We start from the raw sequence: 20,832 nt of genomic DNA, 5'->3' as shown, positions 1-20,832 counted from the left end.
CCCAATGTGTGACCTTTCTTTATAAGTTAATCATTTTATCAACCAACACATTTACCCAAACTTACTTCCCCATAACTGTTTTCTGAACGCATAAACGAACAAATTGGCCCAGCTGAGAAAACGGGAAAACTGAGCCAAGTCCGGTTTTAAGTATTAGACATTGAACAATATCATAAGCCTACTGACACTTTCTGGATGTAACAACTACATCCAGACTAGCTATATAGCCCAATTTAGTATTGAGATTATAATAATATTAAATATTAATATTATTATAATATTAATTATAGGGACTAAGTGATAGCAAGGGAAACGAACCCCGAGCTGACCTCGCACTGAGTGCCTACAAAACAGTGAGTTTCATGACCCCACTTTTAAACTGTTTTTACGAACTTTTTGGGTGAAAAACATGTTGATATATATATATATATATATATATATATATATATATATATATTCCGAACTGTTTGATGATGGGAATTATCCAAGTGCTAACACACGAAAGTCCCCACGAACACAGTGATTAACTTCGAGCCGGTGGCTTGTGAATAGTACTATTGGTTTGACAAACCCAAACGGAATCGGCCTCGTTGCCATGTCACATAGCGCCGTTTGCACATGACCATACTTATACAAACAGGCTATGTAGTGTTAGACATAGCTACCGGGGCATGTTGTGGGCGGAAGGGGAGCCACAGTGGTTGATTGAGCATGGGAAATGGATGCACGCAGCACAGACAGTCTAGGCTTCACTGTAGCTTAGCATAATTACATAATAAACATACAAACAGACGTACTTGTGAACGTACATACATACATACTTGCGTATTTACAAACTGTGATTGTTGTACGCACAACTGATTCCTTGAAACTCGTGAAACTCACCAACTATTTGTAGTTGACCCGTTTTAATATGTTTTTCAGGTAATGGATTTGATTAAAAAGTCAATCTGCTACATATTTGACTTGCGATCAATGCTGAGTGAATTGATGCAAGTGTGCTAATAGAAATAAAGCCATTAACGGGCTGGAATTAGTTTGTATCACCTAGTTGTAAATGAAGTTAGATCAATGTAAAATATTGTAAAGTAGTTTGTATTGTTCTTTATAAACAATGTGGTTGATATCAGAGGTGTTTGTTACATTTTCGTTTTACGCTTCCGCAAATCGCTTAACGGGGTGTGACAACCGGAAACACCTAAGCATTCACAAATCGAATAAGCGATTAACCGCTTATGGCGTAACGAACTAACAAATAACCGAACAGGTCTGGTTATGACTCGGATATCCTGGGGGCCATCTATAAGTGATATACGTTTAATATAAGCCAATATATTGATATTATGGCCTTAGTACGATAGCAAACCAGCTAAACGAAAACATGCTCGTTTAACTACCTGCTATGAACTTAAACGCGAAAGATAGTTATGAAACAAGCATTGTATCATCCATTAAGGTGAAAAAGACTTACAAAATATTTATTGGGAATGTTTTAAGCAATTCGTGAAAATATTTTCGATTTTTACAAACAAATAGTATATTTTTCTAAATTTATAAGAAATTGGCCGAAAAAGACTCGTTTTCGCGTTGTTTGTCATACCCGATATATTTTTTACTCTAAAAACCAAATCCAAAATAAATTTGGACTACCTTTCACGTCTTGCATGCAAAACGAGGCATGTGGGCCAATAAGAGGCCCAAGGGGGGCTCCTTTGACTTCCGGCCGCAAGGGAGGAAACCCACAACCTTAAGTTCTTTTTTTGTATTTAACATATTAGTGGATATTTTAACATGACACTTCCACAAAATCTAGACTTCTTATGCTCTTCATCAACCCCCCCCCCCCCACCCCCCCCCCCCCCTAAGAACCTAGGTAAATAATCATAACTTGATCAATTTTAGCTTGTTTAACAATTTTTTATTACATATAAACATAGTTTGATTAACAAAAATCACTTCTAACCATGCAAAAATTCTAAAAATTGTCCAAAGGCATGTTTTGGTCATACACATGATTAGGAACCTGGTTTGATAAGTTTTTTTTTTGCCATAAACAAGGATTACAGGGTCTAAACGACGTTTTTTACGGTTTAAAGCTCCAACCGAAACCATAAGTTTCGAGGCTGTTTGGTTGATGATACATGCTTGGTTTGTGATATAGGACCTACACCTATCTTACTTAGAAGCACACGAATCCAGAATTTGGATTAATAGAGCGAAAACGGACGAAAACCGCAAAGGTAATGTCGAATTGCTCAATTACGGGCTATTTGGGATTCTATTGTGATGTGCATGTTGTTAGCTTGTAAAATTTAGCAGGGACATCAGGGACCATATGAATGAGTCGCTGTCCAAATTTGGTAATTTTTCGACCATTCGAGAATATTTGGCGAATTTATTACCGAATAGGGACGTTTATTTGGGAAAAATCCTTAAATTTTTTTAAAAAATTATGAAATTTTGTGAGAAACTTAGATTTTGTATAATATGATCACATGTAAAATTTGGGGTCATTTGGAAAACCTTAGATATGTTTTGTGAATTCGCGCTTTTTTATAGTCGTTTTTGGCTTGAAAAGGTAATCTGGAGATTTTATAGGTTGTTTTGGGAAGTATTTTTATCACTCGGGAATTTTTTCGGATTTTTTCGGAAATCATTTGGTATAAACGGATGATTTTCGGGCTAAATATAGCATATAAAATGAATTTTTATGAATTAATAAATCAGTAAATAATTCCAGAAATATTTTTATAAAAATCTACATATTTTAATTGATAAGTTTCTAAATTTTCATAAGTTAATGATAAGAGAATCATTAATTGTGCTAATTTGAACATTAAACAAATTTAATTATGATAAAAACCGACGGGATTGCGATTACGAACCTATTAGAATATCAGAACATCAAGAGTGATCAAAAAGCATATTTTCGGGTTAATTAAGTAAATACGAACTTTTTGTGAGAAATCTGGACAATTTGGATAGATTGTGCCCGTTTCTCTCCAAACCAAATTGAATAAAACGGAAATGAGCCCCGTAGCGAATCCAGATTCCCTAAACTGTGATCTTTCTTTATAACTTAATCATTTTATCAACCAACGCGTTTACCCAAGTTTACATACTCATACATGTTTTCCAAACACGTAAACGAGCAACTTAGCCCAGCAGGTGAAACGGGAAAACTGAGTCAAGTTCGATTTTAACTATTAGACATTGAACAACATCACAATCTAAGCCTATTGACACTTTCTGGGCGTGGCAGCCAGACCCAGACTAGCTATACAGCCCAGTTAGTATGTACATTATAATAATATTAAAATATTAATATTATTATAATATTGATTATATGGACTAAGTGATAGCAAGGGAAACGAACCCCGAGCTAACATTGCACCGAGTACCTACTAAACCGTGAGTATCATGACTCCTCTTTTCAAACTATTTACGAACTTTTGGGGTTAAAAGCATTTTTATATATGTGATCTATCTGAAAACGGTTCAGGATATAAATTATCAGAACGTTCTTATACGAAAAGTTCCTATAAACATAATGATTGACTACGTGCTGATGAAAGGTGAATAGCATTGTTGATTGTAAAATTAGATGAAGACAGTACTTCTAGGTATCAGATTTTCGGTATCCTAAACATGCAATGTATTCAGGATAACTTCAGGATAGAGGATCCTCCCAAGCAACAGGTATCCTTAATATATTGTTTAAGTAATGACTCAATCCCCTTTCTTTGATGATTACCAGGTCTTGTAACGTTCACATGAAGACTTGGACCACTCAGCAACTACTTCAAAAAACATGCATAATGGAAGGCAATGGCTAGTTATAAAGATAACTTCAGGATGCAGTATCCTCCAAACAATAGGAAACGATCAACAGTTAATGCCTAGCTGAAGACTCGGTCAAAGCATTGAAGATTATAGACGTTGGAGGGAGTTACCACTCGTTGATAACAATGATATGCAAGTCGTAACCGCTCCAAGATCCTCGCCAGGACAATTAGTGCTCTTTATGGCTAGTTATTATTTAGTGATCCTTCTTGTAACTATATATAGGAGCTGTTTAGATGGCATAGAACACACACAACTTACACTCTAGCTATAGCATTACTCTGTAAACACGATCCAAAGAAGAGATTTCCAAACACTTGTAACCTTTATCGATTATTAATAAACTGGTGGTGATAGTTTTCACCGCCCGGGGCTTTTTTCTTGTTATCCATAGGATGACAAGTTTTTTCCTCGCAACAAATCCTTATGTCATAGCATTTTTACATTTATCTTTGATCAAGCACCATACCTCACTTACTAATTTGGTTACGAAATTACTCTAGTTGATTTTTATCCAAAACCATTTGGCGCCCACCGTGGGGTAACCGATGCTTCAATCTTTCAAAACCGTTTATTTCGTTCTCCATCACCTTCATCCTTTCATCAAGTCTTCACAACCAAAAACCAAAAACCATTTCCATCTTTGCTCCAGTGGTCAGCACTGCTTCAAGTGTCAACCCTGGTCCTCCGCTAATTCCGAAGAAAAACACTCAGCCTAGAGGAGAACTTCCAACATACTCGGGAAACTATACACGGGTAGATCCAGTTATTTCTAACAACGATATTTTTTCTTTGACGAAACAAGTAAAAACTCATATGGAGCAGCAAGAAAAGACCAACATGAAGTTATTCAAAGAGATTGAAGGGATAAAAAAATGTTTTGGGTAAAAATCAACAAGTGCAATTTCATAACCAAATTAGTAAGTGAGGTATGGTTCTTGATCGAAGATAAACGTAAAAATGCTATGACACAAGGATTTGTTGCTAGGAAAAACCCGTTATCCTGAGGATAACAAGAAAAAAAACCCAGGGCGGTGAAAACTATCACCACCAGTTTATTAATAATCAAAAAAGGTTACAAGTGTGTTGAGCTCTCTTCTTTGGATCTGTTTACAGAGTAATGCTATAGCTAAAGCATAAGTTGTGTGTGTTCTATGCCATCTAAACAGCTCCTATATATAGTTACAAGCAGGATCACTAAATAATAACTAGCCATAAAGAGCATTAATTGTTCTGGCGAGGATCTTGGGGCGGTCAAGACTTGCATATCATTGTTATGAATGAGTTGTAACTCCCTCCAACGTCTATAATCTTCAATGATTTGACCGAGTCTTCAGCTGGGCATTAACTGTTGACCGTTTCCTGTCGTTTGGAGGATACTGCATCCTGAAGTTATCTTTATAACTAGCCGTTGCCTTCCATTATGCACGTTTATTGAAGTAATTTGCAAAGTGGTCCGAGTCTTCATGTGAACGTTACAAGACCTTGTAATCATCAAAGAAAGGTGATTGAACCGTTAGTTGAACAATATATTAAGGATACTTGTTGCTTGGGAGGATCCTGTATCCTGAAGTTATCCTGAGTACATTGCTTGTTTAGGATACCGAAAATATGATGCCTAACAAAAAAGAAGCCATGGGAGGAGGCTACTCCGATCATGGCGAGAGCCCTTGATTTCGATTCTCCAGGATCATATATCCTCTAGGATCACAGATCCTTGGGAAAACATCCAGCAAGGGCTCTGTCTCAGCAGCAGTCAGGATACTGGGGAAATTATCCTCCGGTATCCTCGGAAATATCCAGACCTATGAGGCCAGATTCCATCAACATGCCGCCTCGTTCAACCATGCCAGCCGGCTTGTTCTCGTCAGGATCTCCCATAGTGTCCTCTGAAGTGCACGTTGGGGATGACATCCCTATGCGAACGTCACCTCATCCTGAAGCTACTTTCACTGGAGATACCAGTCGTCAAGGCTCAGGATACCAGATCCTTAACCACGATCTCGGTAACAATTTACTTAATGAAAATTTATACACTAATCATGGATCTGTGAATGGTAAGGGGATATCCCCTGAGATAGCAAGGGAATTGCAAAAAATGAAGGATATGATTTCCAATAACCCTAGGATAATACGCCCAATAGCGGAAGTCCCCACAGGCAGTCACAGGTCCCCACAGGCAGTCACTATATGATGGCACTATGGATCCTGAGGAACACGTAGCCCCGTATAGGGAAAGGATGGAGATCAACCCTATCCCAATCGACATCAAAGAAGCTTGTCTATGCAAAGGGTTCGGCTCAACACTAACAGGATCGTCTCTCAAATGGTTATTGAGTATTCCTCCCAATACTATTACCTCATTAGCTCATTTGATTAACTTATTTCATAATCAATTTTCTTGTAGAAAATCTTTTGAGAAACTAACGGGTAATTTGTATAGAATTGTTCAGCATAACAATGAATCCTTAAGGGATTACATAACTAGATTTAGCAGCGAAGCTTTGGATATCCCCAACCTCGACAGGGCAGCCACTGTTGAAGCTCTCAAAATGGGACTAAAGAAGGATTCTCAGTTCTATGACGATCTTGTCATGACACCATGCAGGAATCTCGTTGGAAGATGACAAAAGAACTCATGAGAGTTTGGTTATTCCAAAATACGAGTCTACCAACAGGAAATCAGACTCCCCACAAAAGTTCTCCAGGCCTAAGCCTTATTCCAAACCAGATAGTCCGAGAATAAATGCTGTGGAAGAAAACAAAGATGACGAGGAGTATCCTAAACTTTCTGAATATTATTTTAACATTGATATAAGTGGTGTGATATGTGCCATGCAGGATTTAGGTGACAAGGCTAGATGGCCCAAGAAAAATGACAAGTCCGGACCTGGCAAAGACAAGTCCAAATGGTGTGCATATCACGAAGACTTTGGCCATCGCACTGATGATCGCGCTTCTGAAAGAAATAGGGTACCTTCTCAGCAAAGGAAACCTGAAGGAACTGTTTGGAAGGAACAAGAGCAAGAGTCAGGATCCTACCAAGATACTTGGAAGGGCACCTTCTCCACCACCCAGAGCAAAGGTTGTTGCCTTTATCTCGGGAGGATCTGACATTTAGGGAACCTCATACTCAGCAGCCAAGAAGCGGTCCAAAGAAACAAAGATGGATAACGGGGAAGGACCTTTCCGTACCTCCACGTTGACCACCCAAAAGACTATACTCTTCGAAGAGGAGGATCGATGTGATCTTCAGGACCCACCATGATGGTTTGGTAATAACTTTATGTATAGCTAACTGTTATGTGCGCAGGATACTTATCAATGGCAGGAGCTCCGTGAACATCATCCAACTAGATGCTTTAAAAAATGGATATCTCAGCATCTGAAATTATCCCAAGATCCTCAGTCCTCATAGGATTCAGTGGAGAAACCAAGAATACATTGGGAGATATTAAACTTCCAGTATACATAGAGGGAGTAAACTCTCTACAAATATTTTGTGTTATTGACTCATTATCTTGTTGTAATGTGATCTTAGGCAGGCCTTGGATCCACGACATGAAGGCGGTACCCTCAACATATCATCAGTGTGTAAAACTTCCAATTCCTTGGGGGGTCATCAAGATAGAAAGTGACCAACAAGACGCCAAAGATTGTTATGCATCATTGATGAAGTTGGCCGCAAAGCCTACTCCAGTATAGCAATTACAGAAACAACCCAGGGAGGTCCTGCAAGCTAGGGATCAAGATGTGAAGGAAGTATCCTTGGATCCTCAGGATACCGAGATCAAAGTTTTGTTAGGATCAGGTATTTTAACACCCCGTAACCGCAGCGGAAACGTAAACGGGATGCGACAGACACCTCTGATATCAACCACATTGTTTATAAAGAAAACCGAATGCATTAATATACTTCAAAATTACATTATCTCAACTTTCATTACCGTCTAGGTGATACACACATCATACAATACGGTTCATAATTCTATCTGTTATAATGTATCCTAACGTCCAGCACGCAAACCTTACACACATCAAGCACTTAGCACGTAATCAATCACTTTATCTTAGTTGTACCTGAAAAGCATGTGAGAAAACGGGTCAACTACGAATAGTTGGTGAGTTTCACTAATTTAAATACACCATAACAAATCATTATGGTAATCATAAATAAGCGATGTAATTATACTGAGCCCACAAGTGAAAAACACTATTAACCCCGAAATATATCAAATAACCCCTGGGGACACTGTTAACCCAGAACACTTCCAATAACCTCTGGGAACTCTGTTACCCCAGAATCACATTTAATAACCTCTGGGGACACTGTTAACCCAGAACACTTCCAATAACCTCTGGGAACTCTGTTACCCCAGAAACACATTTAATAATCTCTGGGGACACTGTTAACCCAGAACACTTCCAATAACCTCTGGGAACTCTGTTACCCCAGAAACACATTTAATAACCTCTGGGGACACTGTTAACCCATAACACTATTTCGGGCCTTACACTGTTAGCAACTCAGACAATTACCATCTTAATTCATTACCGTACGATTCCCGTACAATAAACATTATATAACTACGTTCATTTCCATGCGATCAGCATGTACTTAAACACTTTGATAAAAACATGCTTTCCGCCCCGGGAAAATATTTAAAACAGTTCAGTAAAAGGGGCTCGTGAAAACTCACCTTAGCACATGCAAGTAGGTAACAACAATCAATATCAGTTAACTCGTCCAATATGTAATATGATCCCTACGATCATTATTATACAATTATTGTTTATATAATCTTTAATCTTATCAATCGGTACACCTGGGGACACTGTCAACCCAGCACTGTACTCGTTCTGGGGGCAAGGTTAACCCAGAAACACTTCTCCGGGCTCAGATTGTGATGTCGTTTAGAGTTCCAAGGTCACAACTACTATTAGTCGTTTTTCTCGTTTTGCGTGCCTAGCACTGTTATCCGTTTTTATGTTTCCAAAAATGAGTCTGGTCACACACGACCCGAAAATAGTGGTTGTCTGATAATTTGATTTAAAATGTGAAATTATAGCTCGGTTTAGACGTCCCGATTGGCCGCAGACTCGTTTCCGTCTTTGGCATACCGGAAACCGTTAAAATCGGTTAAAAATACCCAAATCATCCGACTTATTTTCGGATGATTCATTTTTACTTCTTTAACTCAATTATATGAAATTAGTCCATTTTTAAGGTTTTTATACACCAGTCAGCTCGCTTATGCGAACTTTACCGGTTTACGCGTTTTAACTTTAAAAGTTTGATAATTAGCACGATTAATTATCCGTTTACTCTCGGATCTTGAAATTTTGCCCAAATCACTTTTTAACAGTGGGAAATTTTATAAAAGTATTTCCAGAATTAATTCTTATATTTAAAATTTATTTATCTATTTTTAAACACCATTTAAACACTAAATATGTCGTAAATACCAAACGATCTTAGAAAAATCCCAAATGTTTCCTGGATGTCCCCTGCCATCCACATAGTCCCCTGTAATTTTTCCAGAACCAAAATCTTCTTTTACATGCCCTTTTTACTAAAACCGAGCTAGAAATCCCTAGAACTCGTTTAACCGAAAAGCCTACTTAGACTTCTCCAACGGACCTCAAATTTTGTGTGTGACTTATACATGATATGAAAAGCTTATCTAGTATTTTCCAGAATTTTTCATGATATTTAACTATTTTTCACCATTTTTGGCCAAAACCGAGCATTAAATTCACCAAATATTCATCCTTTATCCAAAAATTACCAAACATTCACAGAACTCATATTTCCATGTGTTAACACCTCTGTAAAATTTCGTGACCTAACTCTAAACGACCAACAATCTGTCCAAAATTCCCAAAACCGAACATAACCGAATATACCTTTCGTTTTCCGTCACTACAAGCTACAAACTCATCTTTCCGCCTTGTCTACCACTAAATACAGAATCTACAAACAACATACCACAATACCAAGCAAGTTACACTCACGATCAAGCCATTTCTTTCAAGGTTACGGTTATGATACTAAAACAAAGATTTTAACCGTAAAAATTCGTTTTTGACTCTTTTAACTCCTTTCTTGGACCAAGATCCCTTGTATAACTTGTATACATCACTTGATCACGCAAGAATCGGTTCCATCTCGGGTTTTCACCCTTTTTCACTTGGAAACCTCATTTTCTTGAAAGAAAACTCAAGAAACAAAGATAAACACGTACACAACACGATCATTACCTCGTTATTCTTGCTAGAATTGTCGGTTTTTGGATTATGAACTAGAGAGAAATGAAGGATGTTGAGTTGGGATTGTGAAAAAAAAAGAAAAAAATGAATGTTTTGGTGGTGTTGGGTCCGATCGGACTAGGTTAAGGGGTGGGGTGGGACCCACTTGTTCAATCTAGTCCACTCATTTGGATTTCCGTGATCTGGATAATGTTTTGGATAATCTGGTTCAGTTCGTTTTTCAGTTAAACGTCTAATTCGGCTTAAAACGGACGTTTTTCGGCTTAAAAATGAAATTTATATAAAACCGATTTAAAAACTTAAACCATGACATTTATTAACTTAAAACGTCATATTATTAGTTATTATGCATCTTTTTCGGCTTGATCGATCGTCTCTTGCTCGGTTTGGTATTAAAGGTTTCGTTTAACGTACCGACGTACTATTAAATCGAAATCCTTTTTCTGTGCTTTAATCCACTTATCCCGAAGCTTTAATACTTCGTAACATCACAAAATATCATATATCTCGTCTATAATTGAACCCTCGATTCATTCGGGTTTCAATAACTATCGATCGTTTGATCGCATAATCAATACGGTGAATTATATATTCACGTACAATCAATACAATGAACCATGTATTCTCGTATAATTACCATGGTAACTCGTGTACCCGACATTACATGTGACGTAACTAACGTCTACCGGTTAGGGTATACCTGGTTTCGTCGGAATCGTTACATTCTCCCCCCGTTAAGAAATTTCGTCCCCGAAATTTTACACGCCCACAATCTCCTTTCGAGAGGAAGGTGGGGGGTTTTTCCTTCAGAATTCATCCTCGCGTTACCAAGTATAATCTGGTCTTCGCTGTGAATTCCACTTAATCTTAATAAAACTTGGTATGTCCAAACTGTTTAGTTTTCCCGACTATTATTTCTACGAGATTATTTATGATATCAAGCATGTCTTCTATGAGTACCTCTATTACTAGTACTTTCGTTGCCTCATCGCTTAGGCACTTTTCAATCCGTATACATGGCAAAACATCATGTATAGTACTTAGCCCCTAGAGTACTTTAATTGGTAAACTAAATGACCAACCATGGAGATAGTTCTCATGGGGTCCAATTTATTAAGAAGCTATTTTCGGTTTTGCCAAACCTCATATCACCTCTCTAAGGTGACGCCTTAAAATACCTTGTCACCTCTCTCCGGCGACAATGGTTTCCTTTGAATGTTGGCATAACTCCTTTGCCAATCACGCGCTGCTTTCAACTTGTCTTAAATATTATAAATCCGAATGGTTGTTTCTCTAATCAATTCCAATCTTATGGCTTGATTGATGCCCATTTTCAATTTATCAAATTGGTGATAATTACTTCACCCATAAAAAGCTTCAAGCTCTCGATGCTTCCTTCCCCTCCTTCCAATAATGAAAGTAGGATGACTATTTCGATCTGAGATCATTGAAAATGGTACTCCACGACGAGATACCATTTCACCATTAGGAATTTGGGCGAGAATTCATTGTGGTAAACGTCATAGATTGGAATGAAATGCGAGGATGGGTTAATCGATCCGCGATTACCCAATTGTCCTCATGCCTTTGATATATCTCGGGAATTCGCGTCCCGAAATCCAATGTAATTTGTTCCCACTATCATTGGCGAATTTTCTGTCGTTGTGGCGTTCCCAAGGGTTTTCGGTATGTAGCCTTATCTCTTGCACAACTTAAATATTCACCAACATACGTAACCATATCTTTCTCCAAACTTGGCCATTAATAAAATCCTTTCAGATATTCGTATCATCAATAGTCTAATCCGATCCCGGATGTATGGAATATTTCGATCTATGCGCTTCGTCCATGATTAATTCACGGAGTTCATGGAGGGTCGGGATCCAAACCCGATCTTTGAAATAGAGAATTTCGTCCACGCGCTGTTCGAAATTCTTCTCGTTGCCGTAAAGTTCCTCCTTTTCCAATTGTCCCTCTTTCATCGCCTCACGTTGAGCGACTCGAATCAGGTTCGAAGGTTCAACTGGACTATCATCCCCAACGCCCTCATTCGCAATGGCTTAACCCGATCTTTCCTACTCAAGGCATTGGTTACGACGTTAGCCTTGCCGGGTGGTAACGGATGTCACAGTCTTAATTGTTTAACAACTCAACCCATCTTCGTTGCCTCATATTTAGTTCTTTCTGATCGAATATGTGATGCACACTTTTATGATCAGTGAAGATGGTGCACTTCGTATCGTAGAGACAACGTCTCCACATTTTAAGTGCATAGATAACCGCTCCCAGTTCTAAGTCGTGAGTAGTGTAATTTTACTTGTGTACTTTTAACTGTCGGGAAGCATAGGCTATAACCTTAATATACTGCGTCAACACGCATCCTAACCCTTTACGCGATGCGTCACATTACACGACAAAACCATCGTCTCTATCGGGGAGACTTAAAATCGGCGCTTGGCACAATTTTAATGGTTTCTATCTTATTTGGTTCTATGTGAAATCCTTGTTGCTTTACAACATGACCAAGGGATTATGCATTCTTTATTCAAAACCACATTCCAAAACTTTCGCGTACAACTCCTCTTGCTTTAACATTTCCACAATTTTCCTTATCCGTCGCTCGTGCTCTTCTTTACGTTGCGAATATATTAAAATATCATCAATGAATGTTATGACAAATTTGTCAAAATAAAGTTACAGATTCGGTTCATGAGTTCCATGAATGCTGCCGGCGCATTTGTTAGCCCGAAAGGCATAACTAAGAATTCATAATGGCCGTAGCGAGTCCGAAACACTGTTGTTGCAACGTCTTCCTCTTGGATCTCTCATTTGGTGATAACTATATCCACGATCAATTTTTCAAAAAAAAAAATAAATCGTCCCTTGCCGTTGGTTAAACAGATCATTCACTTCGAAGAAGTGAGCACCTACTCTTGATCGTCACTTTATTCAATTCTCCCTAATCAACACATATCCTATCACTTCCGTCCTTCATTTCCCAATTAAAACTGGTGCACCCCATGGTGACTAACTAGGTCGTATAAAATCTTATCCAGCAATTCTTGTAACTGATTGGATAATTCTTGCATCTCAGACGGTGCAAGTCGGCAGGATGCTTTAGCAACAGGGCCAGCTTGAGACATTAAATCGATTCTGAATTCGACCTGTCGGGTTGGCGGTAATCCAGGGAGTTCTTCTGGGAAAACTTGTGGAAATTTGCGCACCACCGGGATATCTTCTATATGTTTTCTTTTAAATACTTTGGCAATCACGTTTGTCAAATACACCACGTCTTCTTGTCGTAAATATTATAACATCTCAAGATGAGATTTGAGTGGCAACATAATACCGTACACTTTTCTCTGTATGTTATATATTTTTCTGTACCCAACACATATATATTTCTATATATATGTGTTTCTCCTTCTAATCATCTTCTTTTCCTATTTGATCTCAGCTTCATGTTGAGTTAGCCAATCCATGTTAACTATTACGTCAAAACTTCTTAACTTTGTTGGTCGTAGGTCAATAGGGAAAGGTTAATCGTTCAGAATAATAGGACAATTCCGAACAATTTAGTTAACCATTAGGGATTTACCGTTAGCGATTCTACAGTATAGGGTTCTATAGTTTCACTAATCGGTATCTTTCCAAAGGGTAGGAGGTTAGCAGGACCTAACTTCTATCGACGACCGTAAAAATATCACTGAAGCCTATTGATTTAAAACTACAACGTACTTAACGCCACTTTTGGATCATGACGTGCTTTATTTGAATTACTCACAGAAGCACGGCTCCTTGCTTGATCAGAGGTTGATGCTTGTCATGAGGTTCATCTTCACTGCCACGTTCATAGCAAGTACAACTATTTGGCATAATTTGATTTCTTCGGATGGATTGTTATTGAAGTTGTTGGGCTCGGAGTGTTGTACATGAATGGGTTGGGGTTGCCGGTTCCCATGGCTTCAGTTGGTTCTACGAATGGGGCATTACGTCCATCTTTACCATACCTGTGGCCTACTATCACCCGACATTCTTCTTTCTGCCGATAACTATATTTTCCACATTTTAGGAAGGACCCTTTATGCGGTTCATGTTTTCGCACCAGAACTAGTCTTAGTATAATTCTGGGTTGTAGGACATACCTACTTATTCGCAAGTCTATCTTGCACTATACCTTTATCATTTCCCTTCTTTAACACTCGACGTTTCACCTAACGTCCTTCCATTCTGCTTCCCATAGAATCAAATATATCAATGCTGGCTTATGACACAACCCTTCCAAAGGTTGCATATTTTACAGGGTTGACTATACTCCCTATCGATGGAGTTAGCTCCCAATATAGCGCTCACTTCGCTTAATTTCAGGAGTAATTAGCCAAGTTACCAGACATGACAATTCCTTCGAACGATTAGTGTGCTCTAAGTGATCAGCACACAACACTTCTATCTTTCATAGATCAGTTTCCAATCTCTGAGTTTAATTACTCGAATAAAAGTGCTCTAGCACAAGAATTTTAAATCCTGACCATATCATCTGAGCAATAATTTTCTAACTATAGTTTTGTACCATCGTGTTCCATCACGATATAACATAATCTACCAACATATCTGTAGCATATTTCACTACATAATGTTCTAGACTCTTCCCAATATCCTTAACCATTTCGATCTTTTCTAACCACTCGCTAATCTATTCCTTCCTTTACCATCAGTCAACTATTAATAATCACTTAACACAACCGATAAACATATTCTTCACACTGGATCTAATTCATTACGACTACTATTCATGTTTAGTTTACAACTAATACTTGTAGTCACAATAGTATCCGGTGGGACAATATCACTCTTAGTAATATCACTAAGAATTGAAATATTCAAAATCATGTGATTGCTCGATCTATAATTCTGCGATCACATTCGCATCAATACTAGCAGTGAGCTGTGATACGACATTCGGTATCATCATCTGCTATCTTCGAGCAGTCAACTGAATCATATCAATCTCCATCATTGGAGTTACTCTTTTTATGTTATTCTGCCGTACTCATCCCGCACGCAGTAATCAATACTAATCTCACCGTATAACTCGTTACCAGCTCAATCATAACAGCAAGTACACATACACACCAAATATTATCATACAAATTACACATACCAGTATCTAGTATATATATATGTCCCACAATATAATAACATATAGACTTATCCTGACGTCGGTTAACGTTTAAATATGTTTCATAACCCTTGTCACCAACTGACATATAGACCTTTCTCAACAAAGATCAATGTTTAATATGCTTGATTTCAATATCCTTTTGCATGTCATCATAACCGATACATGCTCACCGTGAGCACCGAACGATTACGTACCACGGAGTTATAATATCCGTGTCTATTCGTATATTCGGCATACACAGTATACCTCCTACGAACGAACAACCAACTATGCCATAATGATTCCAACATTTCTTTGTGTATAGGTAATCATTCTATTCGAGCATACATGGGTGTAAACATCTAACGGATGTAAGGATAACATAGGAAGTTATTAGAATAGGCGGTACCGGTGTTGGTAGGGTATGGGATTTATCAATTTTTTTGGTTGGGAGTGACGGTTACTAAACATTCCTGGTTAATGTCAAACGGGAGATTTGATTTGGTACCATCATAACTATAACCCGATAAGTCCGACTTATCACCAACCGATGCTCTAGAAATTTCAGCATCCTCGGTACTTTTTATTATCACATCCCCCGGTTCCTTATCCGGGTCTTATTTCCCAATACTTGAACCCACAAGATATGCACAAGTATATATATATACACACTAGCACATATAAATAATATTATATACTGTACACATATGTTGCCATTTTTACCTATTAATGTACCCCGTGACATTCCCCTGAGTTCCCTCGTGCGGACAAGTCTGTTATTATGTTCCGGACCATAATAACTCACTTGTCCATCCAAGTTCATCCAGACCTCGTCACTATAAATTATTAGTTGATATTCAGATCCTATAACACTTGAGCTACTGGTTATATTTTAGGTATCTTTGAAAGACATCCTAATTCTTTATAACCAATGGCTCTGATACCAAGTTCTTTAACACCCCGTAACCGCAGCGGAAACGTAAACGGGATGCGACAGACACCTCTGATATCAACCACATTGTTTATAAAGAAAACCGAATGCATTAATATACTTCAAAATTACATTATCTCAACTTTCATTACCGTCTAGGTGATACACACATCATACAATACGGTTCATAATTCTATATGTTATAATGTATCCTAACGTCCAGCACGCAAACCTTACACACATCAAGCACTTAGCACGTAATCAATCACTTTATCTTAGTTGTACCTGAAAAGCATGTGAGAAAACGGGTCAACTACGAATAGTTGGTGAGTTTCACTAATTTAAATACACCATAACAAATCATTATGGTAATCATAAATAAGCGATGTAATTATACTGAGCCCACAAGTGAAAAACACTATTAACCCCGAAACATATCAAATAACCCCTGGGGACACTGTTAACCCAGAACACTTCCAATAACCTCTGGGAACTCTGTTACCCCAGAATCACATTTAATAACCTCTGGGGACACTGTTAACCCAGAACACTTCCAATAACCTCTGGGAACTCTGTTACCCCAGAAACACATTTAATAATCTCTGGGGACACTGTTAACCCAGAACATTTCCAATAACCTCTGGGAACTCTGTTACCCCAGAAACACATTTAATAACCTCTGGGGACACTGTTAACCCAGAACACTATTTCGGGCCTTACACTGTTAGCAACTCAGACAATTACCATCTTAATTCATTACCGTACGATTCCCGTACAATAAACATTATATAACTACGTTCATTTCCATGCGATCAGCATGTACTTAAACACTTTGATAAAAACATGCTTTCCGCCCCGGGAAAATATTTAAAACAGTTCAGTAAAAGGGGTTCGTGAAAACTCACCTTAGCACATGCAAGTAGGTAACAACAATCAATATCAGTTAACTCGTCCAATCTGTAATATGATCCCTACGATCATTATTATACAATTATTGTTTATATAATCTTTAATCTTATCAATCGGTACACCTGGGGACACTGTCAACCCAGCACTGTACTCGTTCTGGGGGCAAGGTTAACCCAGAAACACTTCTCCGGGCTCAGATTGTGATGTCGTTTAGAGTTCCAAGGTCACAACTACTATTAGTCGTTTTTCTCGTTTTGCGTGTCTAGCACTGTTATCCGTTTTTATGTTTCCAAAAATGAGTCTGGTCACACACGACCCGAAAATAGTGGTTGTCTGATAATTTGATTTAAAATGTGAAATTATAGCTCGGTTTAGACGTCCCGATTGGCCGCGGACTCGTTTCCGTCTTTGGCGTACCGGAAACCGTTAAAATCGGTTAAAAATACCCAAATCATCCGACTTATTTTCGGATGATTCATTTTTACTTGTTTAACTCAATTATATGAAATTAGTCCATTTTTAAGGTTTTTATACACCAGTCAGCTCGCTTATGCGAACTTTACCGGTTTACGCGTTTTAACTTTAAAAGTTTGATAATTAGCACGATTAATTATCCGTTTACTCTCGGATCTTGAAATTTTGCCCAAATCACTTTTTAACAGTGGGAAATTTTATAAAAGTATTTCCAGAATTAATTCTTATATTTAAAATTTATTTATCTATTTTTAAACACCATTTAAACACTAAATATGTCGTAAATACCAAACGATCTTAGAAAAATCCCAAATGTTTCCTGGATGTCCCCTGCCATCCACATAGTCCCCTGTAATTTTTCCAGAACCAAAATCTTCTTTTACATGCCCTTTTTACTAAAACCGAGCTAGAAATCCCTAGAACTCGTTTAACCGAAAAGCCTACTTAGACTTCTCCAACGGACCTCAAATTTTGTGTGTGACTTATACATGATATGAAAAGCTTATCTAGTATTTTCCAGAATTTTTCATGATATTTAACTATTTTTCACCATTTTTGGCCAAAACCGAGCATTAAATTCACCAAATATTCATCCTTTATCCAAAAATTACCAAACATTCACAGAACTCATATTTCCATGTGTTAACACCTCTGTAAAATTTCGTGACCTAACTCTAAACGACCAACAATCTGTCCAAAATTCCCAAAACCGAACATAACCGAATATACCTTTCGTTTTCCGTCACTACAAGCTACAAACTTATCTTTCCGCCTTGTCTACCACTAAATACAGAATCTACAAACAACATACCACAATACCAAGCAAGTTACACTCACGATCAAGCCATTTCTTTCAAGGTTACGGTTATGATACTAAAACAAAGATTTTAACCGTAAAAATTCGTTTTTGACTCTTTTAACTCCTTTCTTGGACCAAGATCCCTTGTATAACTTGTATACATCACTTGATCACGCAAGAATCGGTTCCATCTCGGGTTTTCACCCTTTTTCACTTGGAAACCTCATTTTCTTGAAAGAAAACTCAAGAAACAAAGATAAACACGTACACAACACGATCATTACCTCGTTATTCTTGCTAGAATTGTCGGTTTTTGGATTATGAACTAGAGAGAAATGAAGGATGTTGAGTTGGGATTGTGAAAAAAAAAGAAAAAAATGAATGTTTTGGTGGTGTTGGGTCCGATCGGACTAGGTTAAGGGGTGGGGTGGGACCCACTTGTTCAATCTAGTCCACTCATTTGGATTTCCGTGATCTGGATAATGTTTTGGATAATCTGGTTCAGTTCGTTTTTCAGTTAAACGTCTAATTCGGCTTAAAACGGACGTTTTTCGGCTTAAAAATGAAATTTATATAAAACCGATTTAAAAACTTAAACCATGACATTTATTAACTTAAAACGTCATATTATTAGTTATTACGCATCTTTTTCGGCTTGATCGATCGTCTCTTGCTCGGTTTGGTATTAAAGGTTTCGTTTAACGTACCGACGTACTATTAAATCGAAATCCTTTTTCTGTGCTTTAATCCACTTATCCCGAAGCTTTAATACTTCGTAACATCACAAAATATCATATATCTCGTCTATAATTGAACCCTCGATTCATTCGGGTTTCAATAACTATCGATCGTTTGATCGCATAATCAATACGGTGAATTATATATTCACGTACAATCAATACAATGAACCATGTATTCTCGTATAATTACCATGGTAACTCGTGTACCCGACATTACATGTGACGTAACTAACGTCTACCGGTTAGGGTATACCTGGTTTCGTCGGAATCGTTACAGGTATGCCTGCGGATATTGGGCAAGGATTGATACCCTTCTTAAAGAAAAGAGTTTCTACCTTCGCCTGGAAACATGAGGATATGACAGGTATCTCTAAATCTATTATTACTCATAAACTTGGTATAGATAACTCTTTCAGGCCAGTGCATTAAAAGCGAAGAAAGTTTGCTCCTGAAAGAAACATCATCATACAAGAAGAAGTGGAGAATCTACTCACAACCAAGATGATAAGAGAGGTCCATTATCCTAGATGGTTGGCCAATCTAGTTGTTGTATAGAAGAAGAATGGGAAATGGAGAGTGTGTGTGGACTTCACAGACCTGAATAAGGCGTGTCCCAAAGACCCCTTCCACTCCCACATATCGATTCAATGGTAGATGCAACTACTGGTCACGAGATACTAACCTTCATGGATGCATCCTCGGGATTCCAACAAATCCAAATGGAACCATCAGATCAAGAAGACACAGCCTTCATGACTCCCACAGGTATATAATGTTATATTGCAATGCATTTTGGACTAAAAAAATGCAGTTGCAACATACGAAAGGTTGGTTAACAAGATGTTCAAAGACCAACTGGGGGACACGATGGAAGTCTACATAGACGACATGGTGGTGAAATAAAAAAGGGATGAGGATACCTCAAGGACTTGGTAAAAACATTTGATATCCTGGACAAGTACAACATGAAGCTGAATCCTGCCAAGTTCCACTTTGGAGTCAAAGCAAGAAAATTCCTAGGGTCCATGGTCACTAAAAGGGGAGTAGAAGCAAGCCCCACATAGATCAAAGTTATCCTAGATATCAAATCGCCAAGAAACGTCAAAGATGTCCAAAGGTTAACCGGAAGAATAGCAGCTCTTAACAGGTTTATCTCAAGATCCTCGGAAAAGTGCAAAGACTTTTGTCACACCCCAACCTACGGCGGAATATGCTAGGGTGCGACATAATTGTATCATAGCTCAAAAGACACTAAAATAAATCCACGTGTCAATATCTAAATTATTAAATTCATATTATTCAGGTACGCAAAAGCACAAACATTGTCTCATAGAAATAAACATAACAATTAAATAAAAAGAAATAAATAGTCTTTAATTCATCATGCATCATAAGGTCCAACTACTCTTAAATCCCTTGTTTCTTCATCCAATATAGCTACCTGCACCATGCGGGAAAATACATAGTTTGTCAACATAAAGTTGAGCAAGTAATCACAGTTTTTGAATACATATAATATAAAAATGACAATTCCTTGTGATAATATGAAATATTACAACTAGCATAACATCAATATAACAATAATATAAAAGTTGTCTTTTCACTCGAATCCTATGGATAACGAGCTACTCCGACGGCGTATGATCATACTAATGAGGATGAGGATGAGATACCAACCACCAAAACATAAATAAACACATAGTCA

Source organism: Bidens hawaiensis, unplaced genomic scaffold, assembly GCF_021521415.1.
Source record: "Bidens hawaiensis isolate Kalapana, Puna unplaced genomic scaffold, B.hawaiensis_p1.1 tig00005079_1, whole genome shotgun sequence".
Lineage (NCBI taxonomy): Eukaryota > Viridiplantae > Streptophyta > Magnoliopsida > Asterales > Asteraceae > Bidens > Bidens hawaiensis.
Note: the sequence above shows the minus strand (reverse complement) of the source record.